Here is a 19,682-nt window from a genome sequence, read left to right on the forward strand (position 1 = left end):
TTAAACCCACAAAAACTCACTCGTGTCTCCAAATAAGCATAAAAACACTCCATCCTGAAAAATTGGTACCAAGATTGTTGGCAATCAAACTTCCATCATATCAAAACTATCTAAAATCACAACGAAAGAAAGAAATTGATTAGACCATAAGCATCAAGGAAGAAAAATAAAATCAAAGGAAAATGAAAAGAAAGTTAAAAAGTCGGGTTGCATCCCGAAAAGCATTTGTTTAGCGTCATTAGCTTGACATTCTCCACCCTTTTCAAGGTGGATCATAGAGAGTCATCTTATGAATGAGGCCGACAAAAACACCATCATAATAGCGCTTGAGTCTATGGCCATTGACCTTGAAAGATCTTGAAAAATTCGAAGGAGTGATTTCAACGGCACCATTAGAAAAAATTCTTGAATTATGAAAGGACCGCTCCAACGAGACATAAACTTTCTGGGAAATAACCTCATCTTTGAATTATAGAGGAACACTTTATCACCAACATTGAACTCTTTCTTCTCAATAATCTTGTCATGCTCTTCCTTAAAACAGGATTTGTATATACTAGCACAATCATAAGCATCCAAGCGAAGTTCTTCCAACTCATGGAGATCAAGCCAACGTTGTTCTCCCGCACTAGCCAAATCGAAATTGATCCTCTTAATAGCCCAATGAGTGCGGTGCTCAAGCACAACCGGGAGATGACAAGACTTCCCATAAACCAAGCGGTAAGGAGTAGTGCCAATAGGGAGTTTTGAAAGCCGTTCTATATGCCCACAAGGCATTATCAAGCTTATCCGACAATTCCTTCCTATTTTTTGCAACCGTCTTCTCAAGAATTACCTTGATTTGACGATTAGACACCTCAACTTGTCCACTAGTTTGAGGATGATATGGGAGGCCAAAACGTTGACTAACTTCATGCTTCCTCAACATTTTTTAAAAGGCATTGTGCACGAAATGTGAACCATTATCATTTATCACCGCCTTTGGGACACCAAATCTTGGGAAAATAATATTCTTGAACATCTTCATTACCACCTTGTGATCATTTGTTGGGGAGGCAATATCTTCAACCAACTTTGACACATAGTCAACCGCAATAAGGATATATTGGTTCCCATAAGATGAAGGAAAGGGACCCATAAAGTCAATTCCCCATACATCAAAGACTTCTAGTTCAAGAATGAGTTGTTGAGGCATCTCATTTCTCTTTGAGATGTTCCCGGTTCTTTGACATCGATCACATGTCTTGACAAATTCCCATGTATCCTTGAAAAGATGTGGCCACCATAAACCACATTAAAGAATCTTGGAGGCAGTTCTAGGGACACCCATATGACCACCACTAGGATCCGAGTGGCACATCTTTAACACATTTGGAACCTCTTCATTTGGCATACAATGACGAAGAAAACCATTAATGCCCCGTTTGTACAATATGGGATCATCTCACAAGTAATGTCTAGCCTCCCTCTTGAGCTTCTTCTTTTGATTCTTAGAGAATGAAGGTGGAAACTCCCCACATGCAAGATAGTTGACTAAATCGGCAAACTAAGGGAGTTCCTTCACATCAATAGCATACAAGGAATCATCTAGAATTATATCCTCTATGGAAGACCCATCATCTTGGACTTGGAAATCCTCAAGACAAGATAGATGATTCGCTACAACATTTTCCGCTCCCTTCTTATCTCTAATTTCAAGATCAAAACTTTAAAGTTCAAGCATCCAACAGATCAACCTAGGCTTTGATCCTTTTTGCCCAAGAGATAATTAAACGCCGCATGATCCGTGAAAACAATGGTTTTGGAACCCAACAAGTAATAACGGAAATTCTCAAAAGCATGGACAATTGCCAAAAATTCCTTCTCGGTTGTCGTGTAATTCCGTTAAGACCATTGAGGATCTTCGACATGTAATAGATGACATGAAGCTTCTTATCCACCCTTTGATCTAGCACTCCCCCAATGGTTGTGTCGCTAGCATCGTACATTAACTCAAAAGGTAAATCCCATCTCGGGGCTTGGACAATGGGAATAGAGACCAAGGCTTTTTTCAACTTGTTGAAAGCTTCCAAGCATCTATCATCGAATACAAACTCGGCATCTTTTTAAAGAAGGTCATTGAGAGGTTTTGCAATAAGAGAGAAATCCTTGATAGATCTTCTATAGAACCCAGCATACCCTAAGAAAGATCTCACACCTTTCACATTAACTGGAGGTGGAAGCTTTTCAATCCCTTCAATCTTCGCTTTTTCCACCTCTATACCTTTTTGGGAGATCTTGTGACCAAGGACAATGCCTTCCTCAACCATGAAATGACATTTCTCCCAATTCAAAACAAAATTCACTTTCTCACATTGAGCCAAACATTTCTCAAGATTCTCAAGACAAGCTTCAAATGAAACACCACCAACCAAAAAATCATGCATAAACACCTCCATTTCCTCTTCCAACATATCTCCAAATATGCTCATCATACATCATTGGAAAGTGGCGGGGCCATTGCAAAGCCCAAATGGCATTCTCCTATAGGCAAAAGTTCCATATGGACAAGTAAAAGTTGTTTTTTGTTGGTCATCTAGGTGAATAGGATTTGGAAAAACCTGGAATAGCCATCAAGAAAACAATAATACTTGTGCCTTGTTAGTCTTTCAAGAATTTGGTCAATGAAGGGAAGGGTAAAATGATCTTTTTTGATGGATGTGTTTAGACGTCGATAGTCTATACACATCCGCCATCTTGTGACCGTCCTTGTAGGAATGAGCTCACCTCTCTCATTCTTTACAATGGTCATGCCTCCTTTCTTTGGGACAACATGGACCGGGAAACCCATCAAGAGCTAGAGATGGGGAATATGATTCCCGCATCCAATAGCTTAGTGATTTCCTTCTTGACTACCTCCCCCATTTGAGGGTGTAGCTTCCGCTGCCTTTCAATGCTAGGTGAGGCGCCCTCCTTAAGAGTGATATGGTGTGTACATAAGGCCGGGATTATACCTTTGAGGTCATCAATTGTATAACCCAAAGCACCATGCTGCCTTCTCAAAACAACACATAACTCTTGAGCTTGACTATCACTCAAGGAGGAGTTAACAATAACGGGAAAAGTAGAATTGGGGCCCAAGAATTCATACCTAAGGTGTGATGGTAGAGGTTTGAGCTCTACCATAGGGACACCTTTACCTTCCTTAGTTGAGGCCGCTTGCAATGCATCTTGGCTTGAGATTCCCATGAATATATGATCATCACCTTCTTCCATGCTCTTATCAATGATTCTCTCAAAGAACGCCTTTTACTTGTCATGCTCACCTATCTCTACCCTCAAAGGAAAATCCTCTACCCTCAAAGGAAAATCATTTACCTTACCGTTTGGGAACTTAATTGATCTATCGGCTAATTACAAGGTAATGTTGGTAGGCAAAAGTTTAAACTCAAGTCTTTGATAAACCGAATTTGGCATAAGGCTAACACTAGCTCCTAAGTCACACAATGCATTATCAATTTGAATCTTATAGATAGCACAAGGGATAGAAAAGTTTTCGAGGTCCTTCAATTTGGGCGGCATCTTGTTCATTATGATTTCACTACAATTCTCGGTTAAGCTAATTGTTTCCGCCACATCACAAGTTCTTTTTCCACTCAAGATGTTCTTAAGGAATTTTGCATAATTCGACATTTGGTCAATAACATCGGTAAATGGAAGGGTAAGATGAAGTTGCCTAAGAATCACTATGAATTTGCCATATTGTTCATCTAATTTGTGCCTCGTCAACTTTTGGGGATATGGAAGCTTCGGTTTGACAACTTCTCTTACTTATCTTTTTCTTTTTCAATTGAGTTCTCACCTACATCCTCACTCAAAGGGCTTTTTCTTTCCTCATCCTCAACCAAAACTTCCTTAGGACTCTCCTTAGCCTCACTCTTCTTAGGCACTCCAACCTCAAGAATCCTACCACTCCTTGTCACTATGACATTTATTGGTCTCTTAGGATATATACCTTGAGATGGTAGAGAAGAAGGGTTTTCATGCTCTTTCAAAGCATTGGTCAATTGAGAAATTTGATTCTCCAACATTTTACTATGAGTCATCATGTTATTAAAATTCTTGTCACTAGATGACATGTAAATGTTCAATACCTTGATTTGATTTTGAATGACATTCTTTAAACTACCTCTAAAGGAAGATGGTTGAGCATAGGAGTTATCACTTTGGCCTTGAGCCTTTGGAGTAAAACTGAGTGGGGGACCCCTTTGATTGTTGTTTTGTAAATTGCCCCGATTTTGGTTACTCCAAATTCCCCGGCCTTAATTTTAGCCATTTTGTTACCATAATTTTGATTATGGTTCCCATATCCTTGGCTTTCGTTTTCACCACCATAACCTTGGTGATTATAGTTGCCTCGAAAACCTTAGTTTCCTTGGTTGCTATAACCTCCATTGTGGTTATAATTATCAAAATTCCTATTATGATGATAGTTCCTATTCCCATTATTCCTTTGACTATCAAATCTAGGTCCAACATTGTTATTAGCCACATAATTCACGTGTTCATTCTCATTGCCAACATAGTCATCACATCCATAAAAAGAAGCATTAGAACAATTAAAAGTATCATGATCATATGAATCACATATGTCACAAAACATATAGCTACTAGACATGATGCTAGAAGAGGGAAGGGGATTAGAGTTAGGAAATTTACCTCTCCCCTTATTTTGGGAGGGAAGAATAGGTGTTTAATATAAAGCACTCTAAAGTTTGGCTTTGATGGAGGTCATTTCCTTCCCTAATTCCGAGATTTGTGAGGACAAGTTATTGATGGCATTGATGTGATCGACCGAGTAAACCGAAGTACCGCTTTTGCTAATTGTTTCACGCACACCATCTTGCCAATCCATATAATGTCTCACCACATCTTCAATGATATCCACCACTTCCTCTTCCATCTTGTTCATTATTGGTCCTCCGACTCCCACATTAAGGCAAGATTTTCCTTGAGGGCTTATACTGCCATAGAAGATTTGGATGACTTGATAGGTAGGGATCCCATGGTGTGGGCACTCTCTTTGGTATTCCTTATACCTCTCCTATGCCACATAAAGACTTTTCATTGGATTTTTCCTTAAAGCTTTGAATGAGAGCCGCCCTTACTTCGGCCGTTTTCTTTTGAGAATAGAACCGAGATAAAAACTCTTTCGTCACCTCATCCCATGTCCTCAAGGAGTTTGGTTTCACCTCCTTGTCCAACCACTCCAACGCACTTCCAATGAGAGAAAAACACTAGTAGAAAAATGGAGATTGGCACCGAGCAATGGCCATCGGTTTTTAAAAACCGGTGGGAAAAAAATGGGGAAAATGGGCGGGATTTTGAGGGAAGGGTATTAGCACTGGTTCAAACCGAACCAGTGGGAAAAATAATAATCCCACCGGTTTGAATCGGTGCCATATTTATAAAAAAAATGCCCCCCCGTTCATAAACCCTAACCCTAACTCATCTCTCCTCTCTAGGGCCTCTCTCCTCCTTCTCTCTCCTCTCTCCCCTCTTCTCCTCTCTCCTCTCTCCCCTCTCCAACCTCTCTTCTCTCTCCTCTCTCCCCTATCTCTCCTGCTCTCTCGTCTATCTCGTCTCACCTCCTCTCTCGTCGCCTTCCTCTTCTTTCCCCTCAAAGCCCACCACCACCACCACCACTAACCACCGCCGCCACCATGGAATCTAGGGTTTTGATTTTAAGAACAAAATACAGGTTTTTCATGTCAAATTCGACCCTAAAAACTCTAGATCTAGAGTTTTTACGGTCGAATTTGACCTTTAAAACCCAAATTCAAGCCAATGTCGGGGTTTTGGTGGAATTCAAGGTAAGATCTCTTTTTATTTCTCTTATTTTGTTTTTTAAGATTTTTTTTTTATTTTATGGTGATGTGGTTGAATTGCGGTGGTGGTGGGTGGTTTTTGTTCAGGGTAAAGATTAGGGTGGGAGTGGGAGTGGGCCAGTTGTTTCGGGTGGATCTGGTTTAGGTGGGGCGGGGATGGTGGTTTGGGTGGGGATGGGTCGTGGTGGGTTGGAATCTAGTTTGGGTTGGGGTTGGGGTTAGGGTTGGGTTGGGGTTCTGGTGGATGGGGAGGTGGGTTACGGGTTTTGGTGGGGTGGTTCGGTCGTTTTAAGTGGGTGATAGGGTGGTTTTTGGTGGCTGGTGGGGTGGTTTTAAGTGGGTGGTGGGGTGGTACTGTAACACCCCCAAATCTCCCTATACGGAAATACTAGTATAATACGTATAATTATACCGTAGAGATAGACTTAGGCGTATTACCGCCGCGTGATTACGCAAGGCTACTCAACTTACTAACAAAACAATACTTTGCAGCGGAAACTTCAAAACTCTTCTTTATTAATAATAACTATAGATAGAAACCAATGTTATGAGTACTCAATTTAAATACAAGACCAAAATTCCTAATTTAGTGAAACCAAATCCCGGGACTCCAATGCATCAATTTATTCACTCCACTTGAAATAACACTGCTTACCATTACGGTAAACAGGGCGAACCAAAACAAATAAGAAATACGGGTTAGAAAAATATACTAAGTACGGTAAGTGCAAGATAATTAAACTCAATTTATTTGCAAACATGCTTTTGAAATCAATTCCAATAATTAATCCAGTAATTCCAAACTCATGATTCAAAACCAATTCTCAATATTCAAATCCCAATAATCAATAAAACCAATTCCAATTATTTTAAAACCAATTAAACCAATTTAACCAATTCCTCTCCCAAGTGTGCACACCCCCCAAGCTAGTCTCCTTATGTTACCAGGCTATTCTTGAGGAAAGACCCGGTCATACAAAGTCCAAGGCCTTATCAAAATACCAAATCCGCATAGTGGGATTACTAACATGCTTATAAAGCATAAATAATAAATTTAGTTCAATGATTAAATAAATCCTCTTTAAATCCAATAATTCCAACCTTTAATAATAATAATTCATACTCCCCCTTTTTTTTATATAAATCCAACAAGCTTTCAAAACCAATCCTTTTTAAACATGAATAATAAATTAATTAATCAAAACATGTTATAAACAAGCTTGACCCAGATTTACTTATATTTCTGTCCGGGCCAGGAGTGTAACTTGGGCTTTTTGTTGGGCTTACATTTCCACGAGGTTGGCTTGAAGAAGCTTTGGGGTTTTGGGCTCTTTCTTTTGCAGTTTGAGAACGAGTTCTGGGCCTTTTTGCAACATGGAAATGGACTTTTGGGCTAGGTTGTTCTGAAGATTCATAGCTTGGAGTTTGGCTAAGAGAACAGTAATGCTTGCTCCTACCAAGAGGTGGTATGGACTCGTCACTAGATTCCACATACTCATGTCGCTTCTTTGGGTATGAAAAAGGTACTTGGGCATTTAAGAAGTACATTTGGTCATTAGGTCCAAAGGTTCGATCTTTTGGGATCGTGGGAATTTTCACAACTTTCCTCCTAGGTTCATACTTGCGCTCCACATAGTGCAAGTCCCTCTTAAGGCTAGACATGGTTGCTAACCATTTCCCTTCATGATGATGCTTCTCATTCCACATTGTTCCATCTTCCTTGATCACATCCCCATATTTGTCAAAGAGAGGTTGGTATTTCTTAATCCTAGGTAAATGGGCCAAAGCCAAAAGGACCATCCAAGGTTGTTGGGTCAAATCTTCCTCACCATACTTCTCACAAAGGGTCAAGGCCAAAGTACAAATTCTAGTCATGAACTCACTAACTGTGACTCCACTATCTTTCAAGTAATGAATGTCAAAATATTGATGTCTCATTTGATCAATCCTTTCCATCTGTTTCACACACACACATGCAAAACAATTAATTAAATGCCAAATCACACAAACAATCCAATTCAAAATCCATTTGCAATAAGCAATTCATAATTCAATAAACCAAGTATAACTCAAAATCACCCAACCATGGGTAATACTCCAAAATTTCGGACCCCTTATACACACTTTCAGGTGTTTTAACACCAACTTTAATGCACACATAATCACATACTCAAGTTTCAAATAATTTCAATTCTTTTTATTTTCAAAAATAATAAATATGTACTTGAATCATGATTATAGGACGGTCGAGCCCGCGTCTCCCAGGAAAGTTACCTACGACGTTGAGGAGAGCCTTTCCTAGACAGAGAGTCGTACCCATTATAGGCCTCCGTAGAGAACTCGAGCATCCTTTTCCCATTCATCTTTCCACAAAAAGGAAAATAGTGTTTAAGTAAAATAAGGCTTTTGACTCATACACAAATGCGAAACTCTATCTATCCTATATGCCCTCTTAAGTCTACCCACAATTTTAATTACTATTCCAATTTTAATCTTTTTAGGACCTTGAAAACTGATACAACTTTATAACACCCCCAAATCTCCCTATACGGAAATACTAGTATAATACGTATAATTATACCGAAAAGATAGACTTAAGCGTATTACCGTCGTGTGATTACGCAAGGCTACTCAACTTACTAACAAAACAATACTTTGCAGCGGAAACTTCAAAACTCTTCTTTATTAATAATAACTATAGATAGAAACCAATGTTATGAGTACTCAATTTAAATACAAGACCAAAATTCCTAATTTAGTGAAACCAAATCCCGGGACTCCAATGCATCAATTTATTCACTCCACCTGAAATAACACTGCTTACCATTACGGTAAACAGGGCGAACCAAAACAAATAAGAAATACGGGTTAGAAAAATATACTAAGTACGGTAAGTGCAAGATAATTAAACTCAATTTATTTGCAAACATGCTTTTGAAATCAATTCCAATAATTAATCCAGTAATTCCAAACTCATGATTCAAAACCAATTCTCAATATTCAAATCCCAATAATCAATAAAACCAATTCCAATTATTTTAAAACCAATTAAACCAATTTAACCAATTCCTCTCCCAAGTGTGCACACCCCCCCAAGCTAGTCTCCTTATGTTACAAGGCTATTCTTGAGGAAAGACCCGGTCATACAAAGTCCAAGGCCTTATCAAAATACCAAATCCGCAAAGTGGGATTACTAACATGCTTATAAAGCATAAATAATAAATTTAGTTCAATGATTAAATAAATCCTCTTTAAATCCAATAATTCCAACCTTTAATAATAATAATTCAAACTCCCCCCTTTTTTTTTATAAATCCAACAAGCTTTCAAAACCAATCCTTTTTAAACATGAATAACAAATTAATTAATCAAAACATGTTATAAAAATCAATACTCCAATTTAATTATTAAAACCAATCTTTTAAACATACTTTTATTTCATAAACCATAATTCAAGTCAATTTAATTCAAACACCATAAAATCATTCAAACATGCTCATTCAAATCAATCTCTTTTTTTTTTTCAAGGTATCTAACCACCTAACGTACCTTGATCCTTGCTTAGCCAAAAACACCTCAAAAGAACTCTCAAGAATCTTGATCGAACACACCCTACAAATAAATATAACCTTAATTAATATAAGGTTAACGAATAATCACAACAATGAAATTAAAAACCCCCAACTATATGTACATGAACCTTTTAAATTAATTTTCATAAACATCATTAAAAATCTAATTTATATAATTAAAACTACTCATAATAATTTTTATAAATCCCCCATAATAATAATAATAATAATAATAATAATAATAATAATAATAATAATAATAATAATAATAATAATAATAATTGAATAAAAGAAGAGAAAGAGAAAAGATAAGAAACCAAGGAAAAGAGAAGAATTGGATTTTCGTTGGAAAGAATAGGCAGAACTTGCAAATGCTATAACTCCTTCGATATAACTCCGAATTGGGTGATTCTTGAGCCTAACCTCAAGGATTTTTTGAGAGGAACAATCTTTTGTGAAACAGAAATACCCTAAAAACTGACCAGAAGTGCCTGAAAATTGGCTTCAAAGATAAACGGGATGATTTGTGTAAAAAGAGGAGAAGAAAAGAAGAGAATTGGTGTGAAGAATGTGAGAGGTATGGAGGGGTATTTATAGGCTAGCTCATGCAAGAATTATGGTAAGAGAACTTGGGAAGAATTATGGTAAGTAGGGTTTAAGGGATTACTTGGAGAAGTGAGTAAAGATTTAAGGAAAGTTTTGATATTGAAGATATTGTGTATAATTGAATATGGAAGGTATGTTTGTCATGAAAAATATTAAGGAAATTGGAATTACTTGGGGAATAATTAAGAAGAATGAATGGAAAGGAAATATAATGATTGGATATTAAAAAGATGGAGAATTAGAATTAAGGAAAATAGGAGATTTTAAGGAGATAATTAAAAATACAAATTACCAAAATATTTTTCCCAAAATCTACATGGAATGGCCGAAATTTTTGAGCTTTCCTAAGCTCATATTTTCGGCCCTCCTATTTAGTACTTTAGGAAATTATTTTGCTAGTTTTAAGGAATTAAAATAATTGTGTAAATAATATTTATTGTAATAAATAATTAAATAATAAAATACCAAATATTCACCAAATAATTTAACTAATAAAAATCAGATTTTCTCTTAGGAAAATCCGAAATTTATTAGCCAAATAAATGGGATTTTCGGACTTATTAAAATAAAATATAGCTTTTGCCTTAATTAAAATATCCAAAATATATAAATAATCCGGTTTTTAAAATAGGATAAATGGATAATAAATCTTATCCAAAATAATAATTTATTTTTAAAATACTTTTGGCGCCAAAATTCAAATATCGTTTTGGCTCCAAGATTTAAATAGTAGTTAAATTACTAAAATACCCTTTTTAGAAAATAATTAATTAATTAATTAATTAATTAGGAAAATACGTATAAAAATACGGGGTATTACAGGTTCGGTCGTGGGTTGTGGGTTGTGGGTCGTGGGTTGTGGGTGGGTCCTGGGTTGTGGGTGGTTTATTTTGTTTTAATTTTGCAGATATAATTTTTTTTTTTGTTAATTTACAATTTTGTTGTTATTTTTTGCAGATTCAAGCGATTCGAAGAATGATTTTTTTTTAATTGTAAATTAACAATTTATTGATGAATATATATGTAATTTATGTATATTATGATTATATTTAAGTATCTCCTGATTTTTAAGTGAAAAAAATGAAAAAAAAAAGTATTTTTTTATTGCATAATTGCCACCGGTTTTGAACCGGTGGCATTTTTATTTATTTTTGGCATCCCTCAAATGCCCACCGATTCAAAACCGGTGGCAAATGAGGGTTTTGAACTAGTGGGCATCTCCAATTTTCTACTAGTGAAAGGGAAAAGCTTAAGGCGAATAAACTCTTGATGAGAAACCCCACTCACTTTAACAGTGTTGCAATACTTCTCAAATTCCTTTAGATGGTTGAGGGGACTCTCATGCTTTGCACCACTAAATTGACGCCTTTCTATCAAGGTAATCATCGCCGGTCTAATCTCAAAGTCATTTGCCGGTGTCCTAGGTGGAGCAATCCCGCTCTCAAACCTATAGGCTCCCGGAACTCCCAACTCCTTTAATGTCACACTTTGATTATCTCCCATGATGACTTGCTCTTCTTCTTGCCTTGGAGAACGTCTAGCAACTCTCAAATTTGTGATTGTCCTTTCAATTTCCGGATTGAAAGGCAATAGAGAACAAACACTAGATCTACACATACAATCTCAAAGAAAATGTTAGTAGCACGGCTACAAATGTAGCCTAAAAGAAAGAAAATTTTTTTTGTATATTTCAAGTAAGATGGAATAGACTCAACAACTATAACAAATAACCATGCCATTCCCACCAATGGCACCATTTTGACGAGGGATATTTTAGGTCGTTGGATTCTAAAACTCCTTCAATCAAACAAAATTTATAACCAAACCTCCTCCTAGTATAGGGGTAAGTCCGAGTCGAACCCAAAGGAAAAGAGGTAAGTGTTATGGCCTTAGGTCGTCAAGCTATTCCGAAGTCTAAGCAAATCGGTTTAGTCAAACTCAAGAACTAATCAACACTACAATTTGAATATAAAAATCAATATCAAAGATACTAGGGAATTAGGATCCACATGCATTCACAATAAACATGCTAATTGGATAGGAAGTTGATCGATCAAATAATGCGAGGGAAAATAGTAATTGAAATTCAAAGCACTCGAAAAGCTATTTCCTAGGCGTCAAACTAGTGGTCTCTTACGAATGATTTTCATAGGAACATCACGAGTCAAGTTCAAACGATAAGAGTAGCTGCCAAATCAACGTGTCGTATCAATGAAAACTACAATGCAATCTAGTTTGATAATCAAGGTTGATCACTCCTCAACAAATCAAACACATGCACAATTCTACCAACCAATTTAATTGCAATATCAAATCAATCAAAATCCCCCAATTAGCTATGAACTACCATTCATACACATTGTAGAATTGAAGAACAAAACTAAACAAATCATCAAATTCATCATCAACTTTGTAATCAAATTATCAAAAATCAAATCAAACTTTCAACTAGAAATTCAACCAAATATCAAAAATCAAACACTAAAATTTGAATTAAAGAGAAAAGAATTCTTACAAAAATTTGATTAAAATCAAAGAGAATGAAGATCAAATGTAGCAATCATCAAATCACCAAGTTTCTCTCTCTAGAATCTAAGAACTAAAGTTTCCCCAAATTGAGCTTCTTTCTCTAAAATCTAATTTTCTTCAATTTCTAATACAACTCTCTCTCTAAAAAGGAAGAAAATCTATATATAGTAAAAACTAACAAAGGAGAAGTTAGTTAGACGTCCAAAAAGAACCGTACAGGCGCGCCCTCTCCTCATATTGTGCGGCCACGAAGAAGTGGGTACGAAACGGAGGAGCAGGGGTTGTGCACCTGCGCCCCTGCCTTGCGCGCCCGCGCCCCTGCCTTGCTCGCCCGAGCCATGCTCGTGCACGCCCGCGCCTGGGAACAGGGCAGCTCTCCTCGTGCGAACATTGATGCTTCCGTGTGCTCCACTTGATGAACATTAGGGGTGGCAATTTCTAAATGCTCCCATGGTAGGTTCAACACACTTTTAATGCTCACGCAGCATGAGAGCGCGGCCTTGAAGACTTGGAGCTTGCATAACTCAACTCTTGAGCTTCAAAGGGAGAGATCGGCTTGCATCTTGAGCTTTATAAATCCCGAGAAAGAGCCATAGTGATCCTTGGACATTGTCGTCCCCTTGTAAACAAAGAAAAGCAAACAAATAATAGAGAAAAGGCGAAATAAACTAAGAAATGCAAGAAAACGGGAAACAACTAAGAAATGCGCAAACTAGAGAAATGAAAGATAAAACTAAAGAAAAATAGATAAAAGAGCTAATAAAGCAACTAAAAATCATCCTAAGAGAGGCTAAATGAGTGCCATAAATGACACTCAGCTCATCACCACTACATCTCTAAATGTCCTTAACAATATTCCAAGAATCAAATAAGCAACAAAATTTTTAAAAAAATGTCTCTCATTAAACCCTAACATAATTTACGTATCCAATTTTGATCAATTGATCCAAAATATATCGACAAAATAACTCAGTTATACTGCAAGACTTTTGTGATGGACTAAACTTTCAACTAGGTTATGGGCTTGCTGATTGCTAGAATTGATCAACCATAAATTCATTAACATTTTGAAAATTTAAAAACTAATCAACTAAAAGAATTTAGGGCTTTCAAGAAACAGTTACCCTTTTCATCTTCATTCTTCTAAAAAGTGATTGAATTCAAGGAAGTAACCGTATTAAATTCCCATAGATGTCCTTAAAAAATCTTTCATGTTGTTCTAGATTGGATTATCCGAAAAGATAACCTCTACTGGACTTTGGTCAACAATTATTTGGGCTTTATTTGTGCAGCAAAACTAGAGCGGTTCCTGACAATTATGGAATTAACTTGTCTTTGTTGACCGATTAGGGTTTTGGGGGAAATCAAAAAAATTTAAGTTTCTTTTAATTTAATTGGATTTTGGGAAAATAAAGTTGCATTTTTCCTTTTTGTTAATCGTAATGTATTTATAAGAAAAAGGATTAATTATATTGCAAGACTAACTTTTTGTGATAGCTTGGAATTTTCAATTGGATTGGGCTTGCTGGTTGCTAAAATGGATTAACCATTTCGATCAACATTTTGAAATCTAATCAACTAAAAGGAATTAGGCATAACTTGGTAAGGGGTTACTCGATCAATTAGGCGTAACTTGGTCAGGGACTCGATGGCAGGGTTACTCGGTCAGTTAAGCGTATGTAACTTGGTCAGGGGCTACTTAATTGGTCAAGAGTTACTCTGTCAATCAAGAGTTACTTGGTCATTGGTTACTCGATCGATCAAGGGTTACTTAGCCAGTGTTTTGGTGAGTGTCAAGTTGCCGCATGCTGTACGTGGTTGTCCACACCAAAAGGGCATTTTAAGTTTAAGTAGTTGTTGTATTTAATTTGGATCAATTTAAAATATAAGAGTAAAAAATTGTTTTAATAAGTAAATCGGCCATCACAAAGTCTTATATGTGGTTGGCTACACCATGTGGCCAGTCATAATAGAGGTTACTTTATTAGTGTAATAGGGGTTGCATTGTCCGTGTTAAAGGGGTTACTCAATCAATATTATAGGGGTTACTCGGTAAGTGTTATAGGGGTTACTTGGTAAGTGTTATAGGGGTTACTTTGTTTTTTTTATAGATGGTCACATAGTGTGGCCAGCCACACACAAGACGGGTTGTTCAGCCATACATCATTTAATTTTATCCTTTTGAGAGGTTCATATCTTGAATTTTTTATGATTAATATTGAATAAAATTTAGAATTAATGTACTAATTCACATAAATTAGTTGTTATTCTTATATTTAATTAATTAAAGGTTTTACACGAGATAAAAATGAATATTATTAGTAAATTGTGTATCACACGTGTGCTATACTAATTTAAGTACTAATTTTGTGAGTTTAAGTGATTAAATATCACACCAAAAATATCAGAGTAATTGATTGAAAATTATTAATTAACATACATAGAAATCATTTTTAAAATGATTTAATTATAAGCAATTAAAGAACTACCCGTACAAAAAATTTAAAAAAAAAACTAGAATTACTTTTTTTTTTGAACGGAAATTAATAATATCATTAAATAATAGCCATACGGCATTTACAATAATAAAGATATGTAAACCACATATTCAGAGAAAATATCATAACTTTTACAATCATAATCATATCTAATTTGCATATTTGGCATAGCTCATACTCCACCGCTTCAAGCTTGACGCGAGCAATGATTTTCGATGTTTTTGCATCTTTACAAGTTAAGACCTCCGCAATCTGCGCTGATGTTTTGATCGACCGATTTATGGAAAATCCCAAACCCATCCAAATCACCTTCTCAATTATTATAAGAACCCTAAAAATAAAATTCTCATCCATGGATGAGAATCAAAATCCCTGAAAATTGACTCTCACAGATGGAGATAACAAAACAAAACAAACAAACCAAAACATAAAAAAAAAAAAAAAAAAAAAAAATTGAATTAAAGAAAAAGGGTCGAAAATAGTCTAATTTCCTCGAAAATTAGACTATTTCCGACCTAAACGGCCAAGAAAACCAAAACCCTAGAAAAGAGAGGAGAGAGAAGAAAGAAAAAGAAAAAGGGGTGACTACCAAAATATAATGTCAAATAGAGTGCATCTAGGCGCATAGGGCCTATGTATTTGGCATGCACATAGGAAGCCAATCTAGGGTTTGGTGGTACATTTTCTCTCTTGTTTTAGTACAGTGGTACATTTTTGTGTACTACTATACATGTATAATGTACCATTAAAGTATAAGTTGTTTGAATAGTATTTTTTATATACTATTATGCATGTATTGGTACTTTTTGCCATCATATTTTTCACCTTCATGTTCCCATTATTTACAAAAATGTCTATTTGCATCCTTAATACATAGGGCATATGCGCCAAGAGTTTTCCTAAATAAGGAATAACAAGGATTACTTTTTTTACCCTTTAACTATTATTTTTTTGTGCTATTATAGTATAAACCAAGAGAGAGTTATTAAGGTCTTTTAAACCCCATGCCCTGACTTATGTAATGGAGATAAGCGCATATTTGATATAAGCTAACTGAACCTAAGCTAAATACCGTATCCTAAGTTTTATATGATTGATAGCCTAATAATAATTTTGTTAAAGTAGTTGCAATTTAGAAATTAATTTCATGATTTAATAAAATTCCAGCTCGTTCGTTTTGAACATTGAGGATTAATGACAATTAAATATTTGGTAATTCCTCCATGATGTTTTCTACTCTAAAATAAATAAGAACATTATCGGACAAGCATTGTAGAGCTTAGCTTTAAGTGGTAATTGGTTTAGTGATCTTATCATCCTAGATCTATAATTAAGCTTAATTTCTGTCTGTTCAATGAAGATAATACTTACATAGGAAGGTACAAAACTTTGAAGCAAGCTCTCGAAGCTAAATATAGACAGGGATTCATTCAAGGGTTTGTTAAGAAAATTTATGATTCAGATGTCACATAATTGGTGGATTCGTTAGGGTCATATGGTTATAAGATTGAATAAAAAAGTATACATACCCAGTTCATATCGAGTATGTATACTTTTGAGTTCAAAGAATCCCAAAATGTTGAATGATTTTAGTTTAATGAATTATTCTAAAACTCTATGAAATGACATTTATTACTTCCTCTGTTTTTAGAACAACTAATGATTCATAACATGCTATTAGAACAACTAATATTTTATACTTGTAAAATTATAAGCCCAATGGAGTTTAAACCTTCGTACTGTGTTTGGTGTACATATTTATTTAGAATATCAAATTTCTATTTCGAATACAATAATGGATAATGCGATATAAGATGTGATTCTAAATGAATTAAGAGAAAATGATATAATGATAAAGTATTGAAAAAATACATATAATGAATGATGCATTTATCTTATACTATATCTATACATACGTACACATGAATGTAAGACTCAAAAATATAAAACACTATATAGTGTGGATTTACGCATTACGAATTCCCCTCGTGTGGAGGGTTTCCTAATGTTTCCTCTTTTTCTTACCTTATAAAAAAAATGTAGTGTGGATTTTAAAATCCGTATTTCATTGGACTTGTTGTCCATGATAAAGTTTTGATCATTATTATTATCATTAATTATGTTGACATATATATATTTCAGATCCCTTGCTTATTCTCTAGTCTATTATTTTATGCATATGTATATTATTCATCAGTTCTATAGTATACCGGTAACATAAAATTTTATAAGATACAATTTCGCAAGCTATTTTACAATGATATCATATCATATCACTAATATATAAAGCCGGTCTCGCAACTAGGCCACGAGACATCGAACTTGGCATTCCAATTTTTCGCCAAATATCACGCCACGTAGGAGATAAATATGTATTATTATGATACATATGATTCTAAGTAAGTGATTTTTGGATAGATTTTTTAAGATAAAATTGTTGTATAGAAATTTATTATCGGTAGAATTCTAATATTTCATATATACAAAATTAATCATAACTTTTAATAAATATCTTATAACTCAATGCTATTTTCATCATTAAATTCGTTTTAAAAGGTTTTTTAAAATAAAATACAAATCTAATTTTTAATTAGGCGAAATAATACATATGCTTATATGGCGCGCTAAATGCTCCCGAAAAAAGCCTACTTTATTTATATATATATATATATTAGATTGTTGTACGATTAGTTTGGTCACAATACAACAAATCTTAGCTTAAGTCGAACAATTAGGCATGACACAAGACATCAACATTTGGCATTTCAACCGCTTTTCGTTAAGTGTCGTACAACGTATGTGACAACTAATCATTAGTATAAATGTCTAATACATAAGATTTATTTGTATAGCTTTTTTTTAGAATGAGAAGGTAGGTATATTTGGATTAATTTTTTAGGAAAAAAAAAGTTTGTTTAGATCGAGTTTTTTTTAAAAATAATATTTTAGATAGATTTATAGGATAAAATTATTGGTTTAGAGTTTTATTTTCGATACAATTCCAATGTTTCATATGTATAAATTAAATTATAAATTACAATAAATATCTTATAATTTTGTTACTTTTACATCAGTAAAGTATTTTAAAGAAAAATTTCTCATCCATTTCATAAATATTGCAATATTTTTCCCAAAATGTTTTTTTTTACGTTTGTAGCAAAAGTGTAGCAACTTTTGTTTTGGAGAAGGAAGTTGTTTAAAGTTTATGTTATAGTAAAAAAAAAAGTTTATGTTAAAACTTAATAAACAACTCGGGCATCGAACTGGGCACAAACCTATCACTAATAAATAAAGCCGGTCTCGTAGTCAAGCCACAAAATAGCGACACTTGGCATTCCAGTTTTTCGCCAAGCGTCATGCCACATAGGAGATAAACACGTATTATTGTGACACATATGTTGCTAAGTAAGTGATTTCTGAATAAATTTTTTAAGATAAAATTGTTGTGTAGAGTTTTATTATCGATAGAATTCTAATACTTCATACATACAAAATCAATCATAACTTTTAATAAATATCCTATAACTCAAATCTATTTCAACCATCAAATTCGTTTAAAGGGTTCTTTAAAATAAGATCCATTTATAATATATTTACTCACAAACTTTTATACGTAGCTCGTCAAATCGTGTCATCAACTATTACAAAAGTTTTACTTTGTTCGTGCTATAAGGGTTACTTGGTCATCAGTATTATAGTGGTTACTCAATTAGTAATATATATAGGGGTTACTTAGTTAGTGTTCGAGGTTACTCAGTTATTATTACAGGGGTTACTCGGTTAGTTTTATAGGGGTTACTTTGTCAAGATGGTGTGGCTAGCCACATATATACAAAATACATTGTTATTTAATTTATTTAAAAAATTATTAAAGAATCAGTAAAAATAAGTTTTAATCGGTAAAAAAAAATTAAGTTTGGTAAAAAAATACTTCCAGTTTAGTGAAAAAAAAAATTTAAGTTCAATAAAAAATAATTTCAAGTCAATAATAAAATATATATCTATTTACAATCGCATACAAAATGTATTGTTATTTAATTTATTTAAAAAAGAGAATTAGTAAAAATAAGTTAATCAGTGAAAATACTATTAGTTTAGTAAAAATAATTTACATATGATATCACATGTCTAAATATCCTACATTATCAAAAGTGATTATATGAATGTATTTAAGATTCAAGCCAAAAGTTTTATGCTAGAATTCAAAAAACAATCTGGGCATCGCCCGGGGCACAATACTAATAACTAAAATATAAAGCCAAACTTTTAGCCAGACCATGAGACAACGACATTTGACGTTTTAACTTTTCACCAAGTGTCGCGCCACGTATGCAACACTTAAATATTAATATGACATATAGGATTTATTTGGATATATTTTTTATGAATAAAAAAGTTGTATTTTTTTATTAGGATAAAACTTGGATAGATTTTATAGGATAAAAAAAAAAGTTAGTTTAGAGTTCTATTTTCAATTAAATTTAAATAGATTATAGGATAAAATTATTGGTTTAGAGTTTTACTTCGATAAAATAACAATATTTCACAGATACAAAATTAATTACAAGTTTTGCTAAACCACGAGACAGCAATACTTGGCATTTTAACTT

This window comes from Chenopodium album, chromosome 14 (assembly GCF_948465745.1).
Source record: "Chenopodium album chromosome 14, dcCheAlbu1.1, whole genome shotgun sequence".
NCBI classification, from domain to species: Eukaryota; Viridiplantae; Streptophyta; class Magnoliopsida; order Caryophyllales; family Amaranthaceae; genus Chenopodium; species Chenopodium album.